The sequence below is a fragment of the Sorex araneus genome, chromosome 3 (genome assembly GCF_027595985.1).
Source record: "Sorex araneus isolate mSorAra2 chromosome 3, mSorAra2.pri, whole genome shotgun sequence".
In the NCBI taxonomy this organism is placed as follows: domain Eukaryota; kingdom Metazoa; phylum Chordata; class Mammalia; order Eulipotyphla; family Soricidae; genus Sorex; species Sorex araneus.
Genome location: NC_073304.1, coordinates 31,755,766 through 31,779,404, shown reverse-complemented (window position 1 = coordinate 31,779,404; position 23,639 = coordinate 31,755,766).

The window sequence follows — 23,639 nt, the reverse complement described above, 5'->3', positions numbered from 1 at the left end:
TCCTGAGCACAGGGACAAGAGTAGCCCCTGAACACTACAAAGGCGTGGCCCAAACCTCCACACTAAATAAATTTAGAAAATTTAACTACAAACAATAAACATAACTTCAATTTTTTTTTTTGGCTTTTTGGGTCACATCCAGCGATGCTCCAGGGTTACTCCTGGCTTTGCACTCAGGAATTACTCCTGGCGGGGGACCATATGGGATGCCGGGGATCGAACCCGGGTCGGCCGCATGCAAGGCAAACGCCCTACCCGCTGTGCTATCGCTCCGGCCCCCAAACATAACTTCAATTTTTTTAAAAAAAGAATTAAAATTAATTCCATGCTAATATACTAATACATGTGGTTCCAAAATACTTACAGATAGAGGACAGTGTCTTGACAGCCTGAGCGAGATGAAAGTACTACCACAGCATCTGGAAGTTACTGTTCGATGCTGCAGCTTATTGAAATGAAAGGAACAAAAGTCTATTACGGTTCTGACTGGATTCTTGCCAGTGAGATGGCTCAAAGGGTTAGGATACAAACCTTGCAAACAGGAGTCCTATCACCACAGACCTCCACTGAGCACACACGTGGAGTAGCCCCTGAGCATCTCAGGTGTGCCCACCCCCACCCCATACCTCCAAAGAAAACTGAATTAAAGCAAATCAACTTGCTTGTCTCAAAACCCAATTATAGGTCTGACCCCAACTTCCTCTTCTTCTTCATCTCCTCCACCTTAAGTGTCATGAAGTACCAGGAGGCTGTTGTCTTCCTTGAGGCCCAGGACCTCCTTGAAGCCAGATCCTTCATACACCCCAGAAACATGAATTCAGAAATTTCAGCCCAGGCCCATATCCTGGGGTGGAGGGAGGCGACACAAGTCCATGACCATGGTATTATAATCCCCTGAAACGTAGGCCACCCCTCTGCATACTTTTCTAGTCAGAAGCAGTAACATTAGAGTCACTGAGCATGGGGCCACCATCTAGCTTTGCCCCCTCCTCTTCCTGTGCCCCGGAAGAGGTTATGGGTAGGCCCCCTGCAGCCAAGCCAGCTCGACTTCCTCTGAGCTCCTGACGGTGTTTCTCGGTTATGTCAAGCCTGTGGTCACAGTCAGGGGATGTGGTCTCCTTCAGCCCTAAGCTTTCCTGAGCCCGTCAATGGTTCTAAGCTGATAAGTTCAGCATGTTCCAAGCTGTGGGGAACACGGCTGCCAGGTACACACTCCAAACGGCTGGTTCACGTGTCCTGTGGTTGCCGGTTGCTGACGTGAGTCAGAGCTACGCCAGTGTCCTCAGTCTGGCCCACAAAAGGCTGTCAACAGAAAAGTGCATACAGCAAGCCGAGGGGAAAGTTCTTGAATCCCACCTACTGCATCTCACACAAGGCAAGAGATGGGAGGGTCTGGGGTCAGTGTTCAGACTTTACCAAAGAATCTAATGTTAGCAAGGTTGATCCCTCATGCCAGCGAGCAGGGAGAAAGAAAGGAAGTGTTCTAATGCCCTCCTGGCTCACCACCAGTCAGGCCCTGATGCTGGAACAGTTGTAGCAAGAGCCTTTGAGTATGTGAAGAGTCAGTGTCCTGACATACTGACCATGGACAAATTAACTTCAGGTGTCACAGTAAAGGTCGGCTACCAAGAATGCCTGGTGTTTGGAAACACTGAGAAAGATTGCCTAATCATGTCATGAACTCCTTCCTTGGAAATATCTGAAATAAGGATATGTATGGTCCAATCTTGAATGGTTAGCACTGCCTTGAGGTGAAAGGATGGTTACACTGAGCAGGGGGTTGGGGGGGAGCTCACCAGATTAAGTCTATGGGAGGTGATATTTTTACACAAAGGATCTGTTTTTCTCCAGTGGTCACCTATAAAGAATGTTGACTTGACCATTTGGATCCATCTTTCCATGGACAGTTCTATGGCATTAAGTACATTCACAGAGCCTGGAAACCATCACCATCCACCATGCCCAGGATTCTTTTCCTTGTACCCATTGAACACTAGCTCCCCTTTACTCCCTCTCTAGCCCCTGACAACCACCATCCTACTTTCTGCCTCTATGAATTTGGCTACCCTAGATGCCTCCTATGAATTGAATAAAACAGTCTCACCTTTCTATGATGGTCGTACTTCACGAAGCACAGTGTGCTCAAGTTTCAGCCACATTGTGGCATGTATCAGACTTTCCTTCTTTGTTAAGGTTGACTAATAGTCCAAGCATGACTACACCGTACTACCTATTTACCTGCCACTAGTCACTGGAGCTCTTTCCACTTTTAGCTGTTGTGGATACTGATCAAGTCCCTGTTTTCAGTTCTTTGGAGTTTGTACTGAGAGGTGGAAACACACACACACACACACACACACACACACACACACACACACATCAAAACTTAAAATTAAAAAAGCATTATGCCTCAGGGGGAATGATGTATCATGCTTACAGATCCTATTAGGGGAACAGAAACTGAAAAGTGAGCTATATTAAGGTTTAGGTAAGTCTACTAAGGAAGAGGGCTAGGATGTGGCTCTGTGGTAGATTGTCCACCTTGCAGGCATGAGGCCTAAGTTCAGTCCCAAGCAACAGCCCACATTACTGAGTAATATCCTGGGACACTGCTGTTGTGATCTCTGGCACCCCAACAAGTGTAAAACCTCCAGATAACAACACGAAGAAAAGGGGGTGAGGGGAAGAATGCTAAGGGAGCATGAAAAAGGGAGCCAGTTGGTTTATGGAACAATTAGGAAAGAATGATTTTTGGTCTGAATTTTGATGTATTACCAGGAATTTTTCTGGTAGAACAAATTTTAAAAAATAGAGAAGGAGAAAAGGAAAAAAAGAAGAAGAAAATCCTTTAAAAAAGAAAAAAGCCAGACAGAATTTTAAAAGTATGTGTCCTGTGAGCCAGCAACCACACAGGTAGAAGCTTCTGTACAGATATTCTCACATACATACCCTGAGGCATAAGCCAAAGACCCTCATTGCAACGTTGCATATTGGCATATGAACTGGAAGCAGCCTCCTAGGCTATTGGTTAAAGAAACTACAGTACAGTCATCCTGAGACCTAAAATGCAACTACTGCAAAAAAAAAAAAAAAAAAAGAATGTATAGAATGAATAGGGTTAGGTGGGCAAGAATTCAGATCTATTTCATTTTCTTACAAAGGAGGAGGAGGAAGTGGAGGAGAAGAAGAAAGAAGGAGGAGGAGGAGGAGGAAGAGGAGGAGGAGGAAGAGGAGGAGGAGGAGGAGGAAGAGGAAGAATAAGAAGAGGAAGAAGAAGAAGAAGAAGAAGAAGAAGAAGAAGAAGAAGAAGAAGAAGAAGAGGAAAAAGAGGAAGAAGAGGAGGAAGAAGAGGAAGAAGAGGAGGAAGAAGAGGAAGAAGAGGAGGAAGAAGAAGAAGAGGAAGAAGAGAAGAGGACAACAGCTTTTTCTCTGGAAGAATACAAGAAACTGTGAAGAAACTGTGAAAAATTACCTTTGGGAGGTGCAACTTTGATGGGAGAAAAACTAAAGTTTCTTCTACCTTCTCTGCCTTTTTTCAAAGTTGTGCGCATGTATTGCATTAATAGAAATGTTAACAGGACTCTCAGGATGATCGGATTATGGGCCATTTTTATATTCGTTATGCTTTCCTTATTTAAAATATTTTAAAGAGCAAAGCAGCTATTTTTCTGGAATGGTTTCGTCCCAGTGGTCCTAAAGCTAAAGGATAGAGTCAATGCTTAAAGGGCCAGCCTTCTTAGGAGCTGCTAGTAGAAATTTGTAGGGATTTTTCTCAAGGTAAAATGTGTATTGTATTCTAAATTGTATAATAGTCTAAAGAGAGAAACTGAGGCAGTGATAAGAGGAATAGACCCAAAGTTTAGGACAAGAAAAGTCCTAAAGAAGCTCCCAGAGGCCTGTCTGATCATCTCAAAGGCCTAGGGCCCTCTACCTCTAATGTACCCCTCATGGGTACCATGTTTCCAGGCAGAGACCAAGCCACATAGGGTTAACCCTGGTGCTTTGCTTCACTGAGCGTGAAGTAGGAGGAGCTCAGGGGGAGAGCAGAGGGGGCCCAGCCCAGGCCCAGCTCCAGGCAGCATTAATAAAATGCAGGTGTTTTTACAGTTGCATTACAGAGCAGGGAAGAAAGCGTCTCAGCTGAAGCCAGCATATAGAAATATAGAAATAAGAGCCGGGTGTGGTAGGGAAAAATGTGCCTGCAAATAATGAGAAAGCATTTTGGAAAGAGGGCTGGCTTTGGGGTTAAGAGGAATGCAGCAGTTTCTGGCACAGGCCTGCCCTATAACTCCGTGTGTGTATGTGTGTGTGTGTGTGTGTGTGTGTGTGTGTGTGTGTGTGCGTGAGCGCGCGCGCTCGCGCACGCGTGCATATGCATGCCTGTGTGCACTCCTCTTCTTATGCATACAGAAACACACAAAGGCACGTGCTTGTATCCACAAGACCACAGAACTCTGCCCAGCAATACTATACGACATGTGCATGCATACGCACCAGCACTCACACCATTCTTTCCTAGCAACACCTAAGACAACACATACACTTATACATACAACCACCACCTATTTTTTCCCAGCAACACCTAGACACTTCGAAGTTGGTCTTCACTCCCTTTGACCCAGGTTTGGCCCTGACACAGCCCCAATCTCCTGCCTTCCTCCTCCTTCATCTTCCTGTCCCTTTCTCTCAGGTCTTTGGTAGCTATATTTCTCCCATCTCTTAATCCCCCCTTAGCTCTGCTTCCAAGAGGCCGTTTGTAAGCCTAACTCCCCTCTTGCAGCTAGGGAAGAAGAAAGAACAAAATGAAGTCTCTGCCCTGGACTTCTAGAAGGTTCTGAGCTGGGCTGGTGTCACCCTGCTCCTACCCAGCTCCAGAACCCTTTGATTTGATCCCCCAGTAAAGGTGAGAGAGGTGTGATCCTGCAGGCTTCAGAGAACCTCTCTCCTCCTGGCCACCTCTAGAGAGGACAGGGATTGGCACGTGGGGGGCAGTTCTGGGGGAAACTGTCACCCCTTTCTCACACTCCCCAGGGGAAGGTGGGAGGATGGCAGACAGAGAAATCACCGCTTTGCCTTGCCTAATAGAGGGGCACAACTTGCCCTGAGTTCAAAGAGCTCCTAGTGCATTGTGAGTTTTTTCTGTGCTTTGCTTTGGGAGGGGTCTCCCCTGTGACCTTTGGGGCAGGCGTTTGGAAGTCTGTCACTGGGCGCTGGGACTTGGGGAGGCCCAGGACCTGTACCTGAGCAGGTCATTCAGGTGGGCTGAGTAGGAGGTGCTTGTGGAGGGACTCCTAACTCCCACAGTGAGCCGTGAAGGAGAGGGGCTGGGGCTCAGGAGGATCTGTTGCTGGTTGCTGCGCTCACCCAAGTTTCTATGAGCCCCAACCAGAATCCGGTTGAAGCAAAGGCTGGCTTAGCCGCAGACAAGTGCTTTCGCTGGGGACAAGAGCAGGTCCTCTGCTCTGGTCTGTCTGAACTGCCGGACCAGTGTCAGGGCCCAATTTTCCATTCATCTCCCCTCTTCTATCCCACTTGCCTGCCAAGCCCAGATCCCTGTGGTCGGCAGAATCTCAGAGATCCTGCTAGAAAGTCGCTGGGGCTGCTCTGCTCTGCCTGACAACCAAAAGACGGGCACTTGTCCCTCGAGGGGACAGCCGCGGGACCCATCCTGAATCATGGATCCAGGTTCCCGGGGTGGATGCCAAGAGTCCCTGGGAGTCTCTCCCGGGGTCCTCAGCGCCCCACTCTTGTCAGAAAATCCCCCGGAGCCCTCGGGCCTTATTCCTCGCCGCCCCCTCCACACCGTGACAGGCGGGGCGCGCAGATGTTTCTAATGAAGGGGCGCGGAGCTGGGGGCGCCCCCCGCTGCGACCGGCGGGGGCGGGGGAGTGGGGGGGGCCGGGCCGCCGGGTGACCGGGCTGGGCCCGCAGCCCCCAGGCCGCGGGAAGCAGGCGCTGCCCGGTGAATGGGACACGCTCTCTGGCGTTCCCAGCCCTTTCAGGAAATTGCCAAGTTGGCCCTTGGCTTTCTCCTTCCCGCCTCGGTTGCCCGGGCAACCGCCTCCCCATCCCAGGGGTGCTGCGCGCGCCTCCTCCCCGCCCCCTCCGTCTCATCTGTCTGGGTGGGAACCGGGATTAGAGCGGGGCCGGCCGGCCCGGGGGGCTTTCCCAGGGCCGCGGGCCTTCCTGATCCCCGGGCGGCGGGGCCGGCCCCAGGCTTTTCAAGTGCCCCGGGCTTAATGACTGGCCCTGGGTTTCCTGCTCTTCCCTTTCTCTGCCTCCAATAAAGCCGGAGAATTAACCCAGGTTTTAAGGGCCCCCGTTTCCAAGCTGCATATCAAAGGGGGCTTCCCCCAAGCTGCTTCTGCATTTCAAAGGGACTGATTTATCGCTTTCACTTAAACCCGCACATTTGGGGGGGGAAAGCGTTTTACCCAGAGGTCAAACTCTGGAAAAACAAATGGATCCCCCATTCGCCCCCTCCGGAGCTGCTGTGGGCTGTTAGTATATAAACTGCTGGTGGGGAGGGGGCAGGTGAGGGCTCAGGCTGCGGGGGACCCTCCACCGCGGGGTCTCTCTGGCTACGAGTCTGGTTCCGTCCCTTTCCTCATGGCTGGGAGGTGAGAAAAGCGGGGGAGGGGGGTGTCCACAGCACCGTTCCTGCAGGGGGCACGTCGACAGTCTGCTTCCTCCCTCCTCGCCTCTGCGGCACCTAACTTGGGTCCTGGGGAAGGAAGGGCACTCGCCGCCCCCACCATATGGTCGGGGTCCCTGGCCCCTGACTCACTTCCTCTCTCCCACTCGCTGCAAAGCCAGCGCCGGTTGGGAGGGGATCCCTGAGTCACAGCTCACCCCTTCATGTTCCCTAACCCTCACCCCACACATACCCCGGCTGTCCTCCAGCCCCCCTCCCCCCACTGTTCCCATGTTCCCTCCCAGCCACACCCTGACTCCGCAGAGGGTCCTCATTCTTTCCCCACCCCCAAGGAACCATCCCCAAACCCTGAAACCCTCCCTTCAGGTCAACTCAACCCCCACCCCCACCCCCACAGACTCACCCTGTGCCTGATGGAATCAGACTCCATTCCCAGGTGCACATGCGCGCACGCGGGCACACACACACACACACACACACACACACACACACACATGTACGCATGCATGCACTGCATGTTCCAGCCCTGGCAGCCTCCTGCCTCCACAGGCTCTGCCGAGTCCCAAAGCAGGAACAGGAGGGAAGATTAAACAGGAGACACCAAGTAGTTCTTGGTGAGGGGGAGGAGGGGCTACTGTGTAACCCTGAGAAGGAGGGGGACACAGCCACACCCAAAGCCCACCTCTGGGGAGGGGTCACCCTAAAAACAGGGTTCAGAGATAGGGTTCCCCAGGAAAGCATCAGCGGAGCCTGGAGATAGAACAGCAGTTAGGACACATGAAAGACAGGGTTCCATTCCTGCTGGGACCTTGGTGACGGAATCCCGGGCCCTGGTCTACTCGGCTCTCTGCCTTCCAGAGTCTGAGAAGAAAATGGGGAATAAGACTCAGGCAGAGAGCCTGAACCCTCATTCTGCTAATGCTTCTCAAAGCACAGGAGTCAAAGAATCTGCCATCACACCTTTCACATAGAAGGAACAGGTGCAACAGGCCCCCAGAAGAAATCTCAAGGTTAAAATGCAGCTAGTTCCACGCTTCAGAGGCCTCGGAAGGCTCAGTCTTGGCGCAGTGTGTCCCCACAAACTGCATGGCTTGAACAGTGGCATTGTGTTGGATGGCACCATCCCTAACTAGGGCAAGAGGGCTAATGGGGGGACACAGGTTGGCCTTCTGAGGCTACCTGCATGGACCAACATGGCTTGTGATCCCTGCCGAACCTGAGCCTCCCCACTGGGTTTAGTGCCCCAGCCACGATCACAGTCCATCATCCTCCCCCACCCAAGCCCTCCTCCCATCCCTCTTTGGGGGTCTTTCTCTGGCCTGAGCACTTGCTCACTGGTCCAGAGCTCAGGATTCCCCAAGGGAGCTTTCCTGGTAAAGGGTGCCCCAGATTTACTCTTTGGAGGATGCTCAGAGGCTTGTGGCACGGCCCTGCTTGTTGGTTGCATGCACCCCTCCTCCCCCTCAGGTCTTGCCCAGGTCATTTTTTTTAGGTGGACGGAGTTAGTTCACACACAATGGTGACTCAGAAACTAATCTTGGCTCTGTATTTGGTAGTGACCCCTTGCTCGGGGGACCATACGCAGTGCCAGGGAGAGAACCAGGTCTGGCTGCAAACAAGAGATGTGCCTTAACCCCTGTACTATCTCTCTGACCCCAAACCCAGGTCATTTTTATAGTCCCCCCACCCTCACCCCCCAGAAGCGCCTGTCACTCAGTGCTTCACCCTTGCAAAGCATGTGCTCACCCTGGGGCAGGCCACCTCCTGGCCCTCCCAGTCATTTTTGCAGCAGTTGCCTTGTGGGCACAAGCCCTGGGCTTTCTGAAGGCGTTTTGCCTTGGGGACGTTCTAGTTTAGCCTCTCCAGCTTCTGGACTAGAGAGGGAGAGGGGAAAAAAGAAAAAGACCGCAAGGTGGGTCTCTTATTGAAGGATTATACTTTGTTGTCATTCGTTCCTTCTTTCCAGTGCTTTCTTGGCATCAACCCAACCATGGGCAGCCCTTCCTTCTCTCTGCAGCCTCAGCGCCCTGCTCTCCTTCCCACCTGGCCCTGCCAGCCCTACCCGGAGGCTCTAGCATCATCTCCTAGCAGCTTCTTTCAAAGGTTTCAGCCCGCATAAGGTCACGGCTCTCAGCTCAATTTCCACAGCCCACATCTGATTCAGCGATTCAGGTGTTTGGGGTAGGTCCACTAGAAGCCAAAGGAAATAACATTGGTCTGATTCGAGGCCTTCAGGAGTGAGTCACAGCAGCCCGACAGCAGTGGCTGTTACACAATATTACGCCTGCACCGCTCATGAATTACCCCCTGCACGTTGCTAGACAGCCAGAGCCTAAGAGCAAGAGCGGGGAACCCCCGCCCCCGAAGCACCGCTAAGGGCACTGGGCCCAACGTCAAGTGTGTCTTATCTCTGTCCAAGCACCAAACAACCTCAAGTCAGGGAACCTTCGGCTCAGGTGATTTTTTGCTCAGAAGCCTTTGGTCTCCTGTGGGGAGTCAGCTATGGGGTTCCATACCCTGTAGATGCAATGAGTAGGGGGTCTTGGAGGAACTACGAGACAGGCTGGTGTTGTATAGAGCCTCTTGCCTGAGTCCCCTGACCCACAGCACCCCTAGTGCTATCTGTGTACTACAGAATGGATGAGGGTCTTCTGTGCATTTCATTCAAAGGATGGCATATTAAACTGAGGACGGATCAAACTGGGGGTCTGCCCACTAGCGTTGGAATTGAAGGGTGGCTTCCTGTTGCCTAGGGCAGAGGGGACCTTTCTGGGTGCAGGGTAAGGTTAGGGTCAGAGCACAGCTTTGGCAATCTACAGGGCTTGAACCAAGCTCTAACCCTGCCTGTACCAGCTCAGCAAATTTAACCTTCTAAGCATTTTTCCTCACTGATAAATGGAAACATTCATCACCCCAACCTTGGAGCACCGGTAGTTTAGGCATTATGGACGTAAATGTCCTTCGCGTAGTGTTCCTTAAATGGTCCTGCCATTTTTGTTGCTGTTATTGGTGCTATGTGGTTTCACCAAACCACAGTCATCATATTTTATATTCTCCCTAAGCCAAGGTCTTCTTTATTTTGGATGGTGGGATCCCACAAACAGTGCTCAGGAAGCCCAGGAGCCACTGCCAGCATCTCTCAGGGCATCAATTTAATGCAAAGGCCTAAAATTGTGTCACTGCTTGGGCCCTATGGTGCTGACAATTCCAGGCCATCTCAGCTGTGCTTAGGGGCCTTGAGGGTGCCTGGGGTAACATGTGGGTACCAAGAATTAAACTGGGGTTGGTTTCATGCAAGGCATGCATCTTAATCCCTGTCCTAATATACTGCTCCCAAAGTCTTTTTTAACCCAAGGTGCCTATTTATTTCTGCATTCTCAGCCCCAGGAGGCACAGTTAATAGTGGTTAAAATAAACTTCAGAAGTGAAGAGTTGCAGAGAGAGGAAACTGTGCAAAGGTCCTGCAGTAGGAAGGTGAGTCACAACCAAAGGAAATGATATAGAAAGAAATATATAGGAATCAGCTTTAGGGTCCAAACCAATCCTCCAAGCAGCTCCCTATCCCAACATTTGCGTCCAAAGACCATGAATCTGGGCCCTTACTGCCTTCTCAGGCCTTTTACAATTCTCTATGGCTAGGAAACATCTAAATACACAGAAATGCCTGTGGGTAGCTGAACCTCTAAGGGTAGCTGAACCCTTGGGCCTTGGGTCTTCAGGGGAAGGAAGGAAAAGGAGGGAAGGGAAGGGGAGGGAAGGGAAGGGAAGGGAAGGGAAGGAAGGGAAGGAAGGGAAGGGAAGGGAAGGGAAGGGAAGGGAAGGGAAGGGAAGGGAAGGGAAGGGAAGGGAAGGGAAGGGAAGGGAAGGGAAGGGAAGGAAGGGAGGGGAGGGGAGGGAGGGGAGGGAGGGAAGGGAAGGGAGGGGAGGGGAGGGGAGGGAGGGGAGGAGAGGGGAGGGGAGGGGAGGGAAAGAGAGAGGGGAAGGACAGAGGGGGGAAGGGGAGGAGAGGGGAAGGGAAGAGGAGGGGAAGGGGAGGAGAGGGGAAGGGAAGGAAGGGAAGGGAAGGGAAGGGAAGGGAAGGGAGGGAAGGGAAGGGAAGGGAAGGGAAGGGAAGGGAAGGGAAGGGAAGGGGAGGGGAGGGGAGGGGAGAGGGAGGGGAGGGAAGAGGGAGGGGAAGGGCAGAGGAGGGGAAGGGGAGGAGAGGGGAAGGGAAGAGGAGGGAAGGGAGAGGGAAGGAAGGGAAGGGAAGGGAAGGGAAGGGAAGGGAAGGGGGGAAGGGAAGGGAAGGGAAGGAAAGGGAAGGGGAGGGAAGGGAAGGGGAGGGGAGGGGAGGGGAGGGGAGGGAAGAGGGAGGGGAAGGGCGCAGAGGAGGAGAAGGGGAGGAGAGGGGAAGGGAAGAGGAGGGGAAGGGGAGGAGAGGGAAAGGGGAGGAGAGGGGAAGAGAAGGTAAGGGAAGGGAAGGGAAAGGAAGGGAAGGGGAAGGGAGGGGAAGGGAGGGGAGGGGAGGGAAGGGAAGAGGGAGGGGAAGGGCAGAGGAGGGGAAGGGGAGGAGAGGGGAAGGGAAGAGGAGGGGAAGGGAAGGGAAGGGAAGGGAAGGGAAGGGGAGGGGAGGGAAGGGAAGGGGAGGGGAGGGGAGGGGAGGGGAGGGGAGGGGAGGGGAGGGGAGGGAAGGGAAGGGAAGGGAAGAGGAGGGGAGGGGAGGGGAGGGGAGGGGAGGGAAGAGGGAGGGGAAGGGCAGAGGAGGGGAAGGGGAAGAGAGGGGAAGGGAAGAGGAGGGAAGGGGAGGAGAGGGGAAGGGGAGGAGAGGGGAAGAGAAGGGAAGGGAAGGGAAGGGAAGGGAAGGGAAGGGAAGGGAAGGGAAGGGAAGGGAAGGGAAGGGAAGGGAAGGGGAGGGGAGGGGAGGGGAGGGAAGAGGGAGGGGAAGGGCAGAGGAGGGGAAGGGGAGGAGAGGGGAAGGGAGGGGAGGGAAGGGAAGGGAAGGGAAGGGAAGGGAAGGGAAGGGAAGGGAAGGGAAGGGAAGGGAAGGGAAGGGAAGGGAAGGGAAGGGAAGGGAGGGGAGGGGAGGGGAGGGAAGAGGGAGGGGAAGGGCAGAGGAGGGGAAGGGGAGGAGAGGGGAAGGGAGGGGAGGGGAGGGAAGGGAAGGGAAGGGAAGGGAAGGGAAGGGAAGGAAGGGAAGGGAAGGGAAGGGAAGGGAAGGGAAGGGAAGGGAAGGGAAGGAAGGGAAGGGAAGGGAAGGGAAGGGAGGAGGGGAGGGGAGGGGAGGGAAGAGGGAGGGGAAGGGCAGAGGAGGGGAAGGGGAGGAGAGGGGAAGGAAAGAGGAGGGGAAGGGGAGGAGAGGGGAAGGGAAGGGGAGGGGAGGGGAGGGGAGGGAAGGGAAGGGGAGGGGAGGGGAGGGGAGGGAAGGGAAGGGAAGGGAAGGGAAGGGAAGGGAAGGGAAGGGAAGGGAAGGGAAGGGAAGGGAAGGGAAGGGAAGGGAGGGGAGGGGAGGGAGGGGAGGGGAGGGGAGGGGAGGGGCGGAGAGGGGAGGGAGTGAAGGGAGGGGAGGGGAGGGGATGGGGGAGGGGAGGGGTGGGGGGAGGGAGGGAAGGGAGGGAAGGGTAGGGAAGGGAAGGGAAGGGTAGGGAAGGGAAGGGAAGGGAAGGGAAGGGAAGGGAAGGGAAGGGAAGGGAAGGGAAGGGAAGGGAAGGGAAGGGAAGGGAAGGGAAGGGAAGGGAAGGAAGGGAAGGGGAGGGGAGGGGAGGGGTGGGGAGGGGAGGGGAGGGGAGGGGAGGGGAAGAAGAGGAGGGAAAGGGAGGGGAGTGGAGGGGAAGAGTGAGGAGAGAGAAGGGGAGGGTCCCCAAACCTGTCCAGGCAATTTGTACTTGCAATTTAATCACCAGGAGGTGGAGGGGGAAGGTGCTGGGCAAGAAGCCTGGGTGGAGACTGTGGTTACCAGGTGTGGAGGGAGAGCCTTGTACACTCGGCCATAAACAATGATGGGAAGATACAGGAGTTCTACCTTCCACAGCTCCTAGCACCCCAACCCTGACCTGGTCACAATGCACGGGCCCAGCACAATGCAACCAACCAGAATAAAGACTTTGCCCCCCACCCCAACCATACCCCTGTTCTTCTCCAGGCTCACAGAAACTGTCTTCTCTCTCCTCCCATACCCTTTTTCTCACTTATTCTGTGAGCGCCTCCTTTAATTTCAGCTATCTGCCTTTGCAGAGCTCCTGTCTATAATACGTTTCTTTTCTGACCCTCCAAACCCACAAGGAGCTGGGGTTCTATCAGAGCTTGCTGGGACCTCAAGGAAGGGAACCAAAATTCAAGGAGGCAAACTTCTCGCCTAGAATCTAAAATGGGTCTCCCCAACTCCAGTTCCAGAGAATTAAGTTCTATAACCTAGTTGCAGTGTGTGTGATGTTTTTAATCCAAGTTTATTAATATATCATTTACGTGCTGTAAAACCTATCCATTAGAGAGTTCCATGAGCTTTGACAAATGCATGCTTTTGTGTAACCACCACCACAATGAAAAATATAGAACAGGAACCAGAGAGTATTACAGTTGATAAGGTCTTGCCTTGAATGCAGCCAACCTGGATTCAATCCCAGCACTTGGTTCCCCAAGTAAGCCCTAAGCACAGGCCAGGCCATAATAAAATAAAATACAGAAAAGCTATACTATCTCCCCAATTCTCTGATTATTTGTAGTTAGCCTCTGCCACCAGCTCCAGCTTCAAAAAGCACATGACAAGTTTTTTGTCCCTGTTGTACCTCCTGGGTCTGGTTTTCTGGTTTCTTTCACTGTGCCAGATATATTTGAGATTCATACAGATACCTGCCATTTGTCAGCAGCTGATTCTCATCTGGGGGGGCGAGAATGCTCTATCAACATCTAACAGGGTTTGTTTGTTTTTAGTCTAGCCATTCAACAATCAAAGGGGAATTGGGTCACTCCAGGTTTGCGCCATTATGAATAATATCATTATAAATATTTGTATACACGTTTTTAGATGGACTTATTTGTTTCTCATGGTAAATACTTCAGTGGGATTGCTGGGTCAAATAACTGTTTTTAACTTTACGCTACATTAACAAACTGTTTTCCAATGTGGTTGTACCATTTTACATTACTACTGGCAGTGAATGAGAGTTCTACTTCCTCCACACCCACCCCAGTACATGATATTAATAGTTTGGGGGGTTATTTTTTGGTTTTTGTAAGTTTAGCTATTCTAAAAGTTTCTCATTCAGATTTTAATTTAGTGCCAAATGATTCTAAAGGCATTTTTTCATATGTTTATTTGCCATCCATATTTCTTCTCTGAAAAAATATATACTCAAATGTTTTACCAATCCTTCTTTAAATATTGAATTGCTTGGGCTAGGGTCAAGATGACCAAATAGGGAGAAACTGTATTTGCAACCTCTTGAGATCTCAGCAAAATCTCCACCAAAACTTGGATTAACCTACACTGAAATGTATCTGAAACAGGTGAATAAAATTTTCATAATAAAGGACAGAGGAACACCTTCACCAAGAAAGAAACCCCTTTGTGGAGCAAAAGCTATAATCTGTGAAGAATTTCTAAGGTGTTGAGTTCTGTCTAGGAAGGAGAGTAGGGGACACCTAGCATTCAGCACCTGCTTCTTGCAATCCTGCACTTACAGTAGCCAAACATGTGGCAAGAAACAAAGGGACATCAACAGGGGTCAGAGTCACCGGCAAGCAGCACTTAAATGACTTCTGGACATTTTGTAGTGGACACCATATTAATTCTTCCATAACAGACCTTGGGGGTAAATTCCTGAGGAGAGCCCCGCCCACTACTAGCAAATGTCTGTGCTAGCATAGGGCTGAGATTCACTTACCATGATTGCTCACACCAGAGTCAGTCCCTCCCAGTGCACACCTAACGGCCAGGCAGAAAGCATCCGTGGGCCTCTCAAAACATAGTTAGCAAGGAGGGCCCAGTGCCTGCTGAGCTCCCCCGCCTACTGTTCATCTCCATAATATATGAATTCGAAGTAAAGCTCCAGCTTCCTCATAAACCCATCCCAGTATGCGTTCCCCAACTGTTGCCAGGTTTGCAAATGACAGCAATAAGGTGGCTTTGGGTACTCAAGGTCTTGAGCCTCTGGTTACTTCTCATACACTTTAAACCTCAGGACACAGCTGCCCCTGGTCACTTTCATGAATACACAACTCTGGTTACCACCTAGACCCCCTTTTACTTGATACACAGGTACTTCCAGGCACTCACTATCTAAACCTGGGGTTACCATCCAGGCCTGTTTAAACAAAGGCCTCCTGGCCCCACCCAGACCCACATGGTATACCAGGTGTGATCTGGTATACCATGGTATACCAAGTTCCGTATAGGAACTTGTCCATGCTGATAGATCAACCCAACTACTTGGAAAGAGCAGAGCTATTCAGGCTCCCTGAAAAAGACTTCAAAGTAATGATCCTACTGAGGCTCACTGGGCTAAAACAATAGGAGAGAATTTAAATGATGACAGAAATTAGGAGAGAAAGTTTGAGAAAAATCTGATTAGAAATTAACAGGCTCTGCCCAAAAACAGATGACTTGTTAAAGAAACTTTGGTACATCTACACAATGGAATACTATGCAGCTGTTAGAAAAGATGAAGTTACGAAATTTGCATATAAGTGGATCAACATGGAAAGTATCATGTTAAGGGAAATGAGTCAGAAAGAGAGAGACATAGAAAGATTGCACTGATATGTGGATTATAAAGTAACAGAATGGGAGACTAACACCCAAGAGTAGTAGAGATGAGTACCAGGAGTTCTGCTCCACGGCTTGGAAACTGGCCTCACATGCTGGGGGAAAGGGCAGCTGAGATAGAAAAGTGAACTCCAAGTTCACTGTTGGGAGGACCCATTCGGGTTGAAAGATGCGTGCTGAAAGTAGACTATAGACCAAGCATGGTGGCCACTCAATACCTCTATTGCAAACTATAACACCCAAAAGGAGAGAGAACAAGGGGGAATGCCCTGCCACAGAGGCAGGGTAGGGCGGCAGGGGATGGGGTGGGGGGGTGGGGGGGAACATTGGTGGAGGAGAATGGGCACTGGTGGAGGGATGAGTAAACAATCACTGTATGACTGAAATGCAAACACAAATGTTCATAAGCTTGTAACTGTACCTCACTACCACACGGTGATTCACTAATAAAAAATTTTTTTAAAAAAAATTAATGGGCTTAAAAAAGAATACAGCAAGGGCTGGAGCGACAGCACAGCAGGTAAGACATTTGCCTTTCACGCAGCTGACCTAGGTTCAATTCCCAGTATCCCATATGGTCTCCCGAGCACTGCTGGGAGTAATTCCTGAGTGCATGAGCCAGGAGTAACCCCTGTGCATCGCTGGGTGTGGCCCAAAAAAGCAAAGAAAAAAAATTATTTTTCTGTCAGATATAGGATTTTCAAACATTTCCTCCTGTTCTGTGGTTTTTCTTTGCATTTTATTGATAGCCATTTGGTGTCACATCTAAAGGAAATCACATTTATTTTATGCTGTTTTCTTCTTTTGTACTTTCTGGCTTTTTCTTTCTGTTCCCCAGCACCCCCATGTACTTTTTTATTTAGGCACATTTAAGTGTACAAGTGTGTCCACCATAGATATACAATGTTCAGATAAACAATGTTCCAAGACTAATTCTACCACCACAGTCAGCTTCATGCCACCAATGTCCCCAGATTTCTTCCCATTCCTCAGCTAGCCTCCTCAATAGGCTTTTTTTTTTTTTTTTGCTTTTTGGGTCACACCTGGTGGTGCTCAGGAGTTATTCCTGGCTCTGCACTTAGGAATTACCCCTGGCAGTGCTTGGGGAACCATATGGGATGCTGGGAATTGAACCCAGGTCGGCCGCGTGCAAGGCAAACGCCATACCTGCTGTGCTATTGCTCCAGCCCCCAAAATATTAATTTGATTTTATTTATTTATTTATTTATTTATTGCTTTCTGGGTCACACCTGGCAATGCTCAGGGGTTACTCCTGGTTCGTGCACTCAGGAATTACTCCTGCTGGTGCTCAGGAGACCATATGGGATGCTGGGAATCGAACAAGTGTTGACCGAGTGCAAGGCAAACGCCCTACCCACTGTGCTATTGCTCCAGCCTCTCAGGGCATTTTCTTTTCTATTTTTCTTATGTTTTTGTCTTACCAGAGTTACCAAGGTTGGTTGGCACTGAATATTTTCAATTTCAGATTTCCATTTCAAATTTCCCGGCACCATTTAAAAAGCATAAATAAAACTATCATTCCTCCACCAAATGAATCCCCTTTGTGATTTCCAAGCTGAATATAGATGGACAGTGGGTATTCTTTTCTCCTCTTCCATATGCACACAGTCTGGCCTTGCTTCTATCTTGGTCATTCTAGCCACACTGTCATTCCTCCAATCAGGACGTGTGAGTCCCCCTACTTGGCCTGTTGCCCTCTCAGACCTTCTCACCAGGGGTTTTTCAGGAGGCAGAGGCTGGGGCAGCCTTGAAGACCAGAGATGCAAGAGTGGGAGCACATCCTGCCACACAGTCACTGAAAATGCTGGGCTGCCATGTTCTCTCCTCTCCCTGGAATGCCAGGCCTCTCCCTCCTCCCCCTTATCACCCCTTCCTGGCTAGCTCAAGTCCTCCTTTTAGGCATGTTTGCCTGCAGGACAGCTCTTTTGGGCTCCCAGGCTTGCAGAAAGCCTCCCTCTCTCTCTCTCTCTCTCTCTCTCCCTCTCTCTCTCTCTCTCTCTCCCTCCCTCCCTCTCACACTTTGTGTGTTTGTCTCTGTCTCTGTCTCTCTGTGTCTCTCTGTCTCTGTCTCTCTCACTTTGTGTCTCTGTCTCTGTCTCTCTGTGTCTCTCTGTCTCTGTCTCTCTCACTTTGTGTGTCTGTCTCTGTCTCTCTGTGTCTCTCTGTCTCTGTCTGTCTCTCTTTCACTTTGTGTGTCTGTCTCTGTCTCTCTGTGTCTCTCTGTCTCTGTCTTTCTCTCTTTCACTTTGTGTGTCTGTCTCTGTCTCTCTGTGGCTTTCTGTCTCTGCCTCTGTCTCTCTCTCTCTCACTTTGTGTGTCTGTCTCTGTCTGTGTCTCTCTGTCTCTGTCTCTGTCTCTCTCTGCATCCGTCACATCGAATCCATAGACATAAAGGAACTGTTGCTTCCTCTGCCACCACTCCCATGTCACAGAATGCATCTGCTTTGGTGGGACCCTCACAGGGCGCAGCCCAGGGACTGACACACACCTGATGGCCAGAACTCAGCTCCCGAATGCACAAAAGCCATGGTCCGTTGACAGCAGCCCAAGAAGACAGCCATGCTCCTGGCCAAGCCTGGCGTGGTTACCCGCTTTCTGCCACTTTCTCCTTCTCTCCCCAAAGCAGAGAGGGAGAGGGTCTTGGAGAGCAGCAAAAGATGCTCAGGAAGTTTGAGTCCTTGAGATTAGGAGTACAGATCTCATGAGGACTGTCCCCGGGAGTCAGCATGGGCTCCTCAAAAGGCTCCCCACCCCATATGCACTTATATGTTCACCGCAGCACTGTTTACAATAGCCAGAATCTGGAAAAAACCCGAGTGCCCTAGAACAGATGACTGGTTGAAGAAACTCTGGTACATCTATACAATGGAATACTATGCAGCTGTTAGAAAAAATGAGGTCATGACGTTTGCATATAAGTGGATCAACATGGAAAGTATCATGCTAAGTGAAATGAGTCAGAAAGAGAGAGACAGACATAGAAAGATTGCACTCATCTGTGGAATATAGAATAATAGACTATAAGACTAACGCCCAAGAATAGTAGAAATAAGTACCAGGAGATTGTTTCCATGGCTTGGAGGCTGGTCTCTCATTCTGGGTAACTCAGGGAAGGGACCACCAAGTAAAATGTGGTTGGAGGTCATTTGGGGGAAGGGTGATGTGGGTGGGTGTATTCATACGGACTACAGACTGAACACAATGGCCACTCAACACCTTTATTGCAAACCACAACACCTAATCAGAGAGAGAGAACAAAAGGGAATTCCCTGCCATAGTGGCAGGGTGGGGTGGGGGGAGACGGGACTGGGGCGGGGGAGGGATGTTGGGTTTACTGGTGGTGGAGAATGGGCACTGGTGAAGGGATGGGTTCTCGAACTTTGTATGGGGGAAACATGAGCACAAAGATGTATGGATCTGTAACTGTACCCTCACGATGACTCTCGAATTAAAAATAAACTAAAAAAAAAAAAGAAATAAAAAAAAAGAAATAAAGTCATCCAAACTCAGAAATGAGAGAGTTTTCTGGAAAGAAATAAATCTTGCAATTCAAAAAAAAAAAAAAAAAAAGCTCCCCACCCAACCGCACAGTGGTCAGGCATGGCCCAAGGCCAACAGCCAAGACAGAATCCACAAAACCTGAGTCCACTGCTGTCCTACACAGGAGAGTTACTTCTCTGGGCTTCAGTTTTCTCACCTGTAATATGGGAATAATCAAAGACCCTCTTTGGACTGCAGTGGAAATTAAATCCAATGAATCTGTGTGTGTCTATGTGTTTCTGTGTGTGTCTATGTCTGTTATGTACACACAGACACACACAGACATACATATCTATCACATATATTCATTCCAAGCACACTTGGAATGAATATATATGTGTATATATTCATTCCAAGATAGAGCCCCTGAGAGGCGTCGGGGCACAGAAAGAAGAAAGGGTGCAGGGCGTGAATGCAGAAGTGGAGTGCAAGCTCCCTGCCACCACGTGAACCATCTCACTTCCCTTTCTCTGGCCCCGTGGAGCAGGGGGCCGGCAGAGGAGGAGAGCAGAGGGTCTGTGCGCTCTGCCCGATTGGGATGGGAGCCCCTTCAATGCAGAGGGACTTCTGAGGGACAGAGAACCAGAAGGGCCTCCGCCGGGACGACTGGAGATGAATCCGCCGAGAAAAAGCCCCTCCACCTGCTTCCCGGGGCCTCTCCCCTGGCAGCTCCCTCAGCACCCCCTGCCCAGGCCTGGCAGAGCAGGGGAGGGCTGGAGGGTGGGGGGGGGTTCGGGTTGCTATGGGGCTGGGCGCCTCCCAGTTGGGCCGGGGAGAGTGGGTGGACGGCCTTTGCCAGAGCCTTGGGGAGGAGGGGAGCATTCTTTTGAGTCCATTCAGCGGCTCAGCTATTTCCTGCCCTGCTCCAGCACCCGGCATGCTCCACCTGCTCTTACTTAACCATTTCCTGTTTACCGCCTGCCTCCCGCAGCCTCCCGGCCCAGTCCAGCCAGAGAGCCCTGGATGGGCGCCTGGAAAGATGAGGGGCCAGAGGGCTGCTGGGGGGAGGAGGGGTGGGGGGAATAGGATTGTACCCTGGTCTTCCCTTTCAGACAGCGGCAATCCACAGGGGTGCTAAGGAGCACGGACCAGGCCGTCCAGAATTAGGACAGCAGCTCAAGAGCAGGAAGAATCCTTTCCCGGGCCCAGGCCAACTCTCACAGCGTTAGTCACTCGTCAGAAGAGTCAGCGGGACCTTTCCTAGAAGGCCCTACCCAGGGTTAGTGTCCCAGAGCTTCTCCTCGCGTCTCCCCTACCCAGCCCATCCGCTCAGGCAGACGCAAGGGGCCCCAGGGTCCTTGTTCACTTGGAAGCTCCTTTATGACAGCAGAAGAAATTTTCAGGGATGATCATATGACAGATTTGGGCACCAGGTCTGGGTTCCGGTCTCAGCACAGCCCCTTTCTACCTTTGTGACTTGCGCGAATGACTCACCTGGCTTTAGCAGGTTTTCGATTGTTTTTTTTTATTTTCCAAGGTAAATTATAATGATTCCTAGCAGAGGGGGTGGCGGCAGTGACGTCCTAGCACGTCTGTGGATGTCTCTGGGACAGAATAAGTAATCAGCACACGGTCTAAGTAATTTTGTCGAGTGCTCAAAGGAAGATGCCCTGTTTAGTGCGTGTTTGTGGAAAAGTGGTCAGGGCCCCAAGCCGTCTTGCCCCTTTGACACTACAGGCTGGCACAGGACTGAGCAGAATAGAAAAGGTCTTCTCGACACCCACTGCCCAGGGCACCAGTGGAGGGCCCTGCACCTCCACGGGAGAATCTGAAGGGGCCTACTGGGAGACTGTATGTGTGTGCTCCCCACATATAAAGAAGCTCGGGGAGGCCTCTCAAGCACAGGGCTCCCAGGCCACAAGCCCAGCCCCGTCCCCCTGAGCTGGGTTTCTCCAGGAGAGCAGCATCACCACTGGGCACTGAGCAGTCTGTGGTGGGGTCCACCCTGAGCCCTGGGGAGTTAGCAGCACATCGAACCTTGACACATTAAAGGCCGGTAGCACCCTCCACAGTCCCCCTCCCCCCCTCCAAGTTGTGACAATCCTAAAATACCTCCATAGGCAAGAGGGATAGTTGAGTGCGTAGGGAGATTTCCTTGCATGTGGTCAGCCTGGGTTCAATTCCCAGTACCCCATAGGGTCCCTAAAATCCTATCAGGAGTGACCCCTAAGCACAGAACCAGAAGTGAGCCCTGAACACTACTATGTGCGACCCCACATACACACACACACAAAGGAAAGAAAGAAAGAAAGAAAGAAAGAAAGAAAGAAAGAAAGAAAGAAAGAAAGAAAGAAAGAAAGAAAGAAAGAAAGAAAGAAAGAAAGAAAGGAAGGAAGGAAGGAAGAAAGAAAGAAAGAAAGAAAGAAAGAAAGAAAGAAAGAAAGAAAGAAAGAAAGAAAGAAAGAAAGAAAGAAAGAAAGAAAGAAAGAAAGAAAGAAAGAAAGAAAGAAAGAAAGAAAGAACTCCAGATATTGTCCATAACGCCAGCAGTGGGGAGCAGGCAGGGCACCCAGGTCAGCAGCACACTATTGAGAACTGCGGCTCTAAAGCAAGGCCATGAGCAGCAGAGGCGGGGCCCCTCGTTCACCCCCCCCCCAAACACACACACACACACACACACACACACACACACACACACACACACACACAGCAGGACCATCCCTGTTCTCCCAGGCCTTCCTCCCCACCCCCAGGCCCGGCTGGGCTGTCTCCCCGAGCATTCAATGGAGAAAGCAATGCCAGTTCCCCAGCCAATGGTCTGCCCAGCGCTGGCCTCCCCGCACAGGCCGCCCGCTGCATCTAGGGAAGGCAGCCTGGCCAGCTGGTGGCAATTAGCGGATGGGCTGACTCTGCAAGAAAGGCCAGCGCTGGGCCAGGGAGGGGTCAGTGGAGGAGTCTGGGGGTAAAGGAGGAACCCGGGGCCTCAGACATGAGCCAGAGAAGGCGGGCGCGAGGCTGAGGCAAGGCCACAGGTGGTGTGCGTGGGCACGGACCTGAGTGCTTTCTGCTGGCTCAGCAGCCCACCCCTGGGCGGCCAGCCGGGGTTGAAAAGGCGCTCCTAGCCCCAGCTGCTAGGCCCTGCCTGTCAGAAGCCCTGAGCTGTTCAGGGCTGCCTCGACATCAGCACTCAGTAGCTCAAGGCTGGGTCAGGTCTGCAGCCTCCCGTGGAACTGGCCGGAGGTGAGGGTGCCACACTTCTGGGAGAACTGGTTGCAGAGGCATTTTTTTTTCAGCAAAGGGACTCCCTAGCAAGAAGGTGTCCCAGGAGGACCGAGGCAGGCTCCCCAGGAAAGGTGACTTTGGAACAAGTTTTGCCGGATGCAGAGTCGTCGCTACCTGCCAGGCAGAGAAGACAAGCTCACATAGTCCGCATGCACGGCTCAGGCCCATGCAAAGAACTGGGAAAGGCCACAGGCTAGGTGGAGAAGCCCCGGGTGGGGGGGGGGGAGCAGTTTATCCCTGGGCAATGGCGGGTAAAGGGGGTTGAGCCTGAGAGTCTTTCTCCAGGGAAGTGGCTGGCAGCCTGAGGATGAAAGGGAAGTGTGTGCTTTGTTCCATTCCTGTGTTGTTCTCCGCCACTGGAATTCAGATCACCTTGATACCCAAGCCAATCTTTCCAGCGAGCAGCAGCCAGTCTTCCATCCTTCCCAAGACCTGAGCCCAAGCACACCTTGGCCCGGGTCAGTTCCATGGAAAAGGCCTGGAAAGCCTCCACTCTCTCGGCTGCAGGCAGAGGAGCAGCCCCGGGGCCCAAGGCGGCAGGCAGGAGGCCCTCAGGGGTGTGTTTGAGAGTGAGTCTGAATCCCGATCACCCCTTGCAGGGCTGATGCGCCACAGGTTCTCTCTCTTCTCTGCCCCCGTCCTCTCTGGCCAGGCCTTCCCCGCAAGGCTTCAGGAAGGCTCCCCTGCCCAACACTTAGGCATCGCAGGCAGGGAGAAGAGATGGAGCAAGGGTACCAGGCCCAGCCTTTGCCAAAAGAGCCTCCTGCCTCCTGCCCTGCCGGGTGGGTGTGTCCCATTCCACCCAGTCCCAGGAAAGGGCTGGAACCGTTTCCATTTCCAACAAGTCTGGGCCTCTCCCATCTTGCTCAGGTAGCTCTTCTGGAAAAGCCTAGAATAGCTGAGCGGGCTTTTCAGGATTGGCCCAGTGCCAGGGCCAGAGCAAAGGATGAGCTGGTCACACAGCAGAAATCTCAGGTGCTGCTAGGGTACTTTTTTTTTTTTTTAGATTCCAAAACCATTCCTAAAAAACAGAAATTGTCTCCAAATAAATATTATTTGAGATGGAAAAAGGAGTTCATTTTCTATGTAAATCTTTGTAAGCCAAGAGGGAACACAGCAGCGGTGTGTGTGTGTGTGTGTGTGTGTGTGTGTGTGTGTGTGTGTGTGTGTGTGTGTGTGTGTGTATGAGAGAGAGAGAGAGAGAGAGAGAGAGTCAGTGTGTGTGTGTTCTGCAGGAAGGGCAGTAGACTGGATCAGGAGGTGAGACACACCCTCCATCTCCCCATGGTGACAGATGTCTAGGATGCCGCTAGCATGACATTCTTGTGTTAGAAGCTTCCTAGATGGGATTCTGGCTTTCTCCTCCAATGGCTGCCTACTTGCTTCTACTGCCACTTGAGAGGAAGCAGCCACCATGCCTGTCCTCTTGATGGACACTTGGCTGTCCTCTCTGAAAGATGA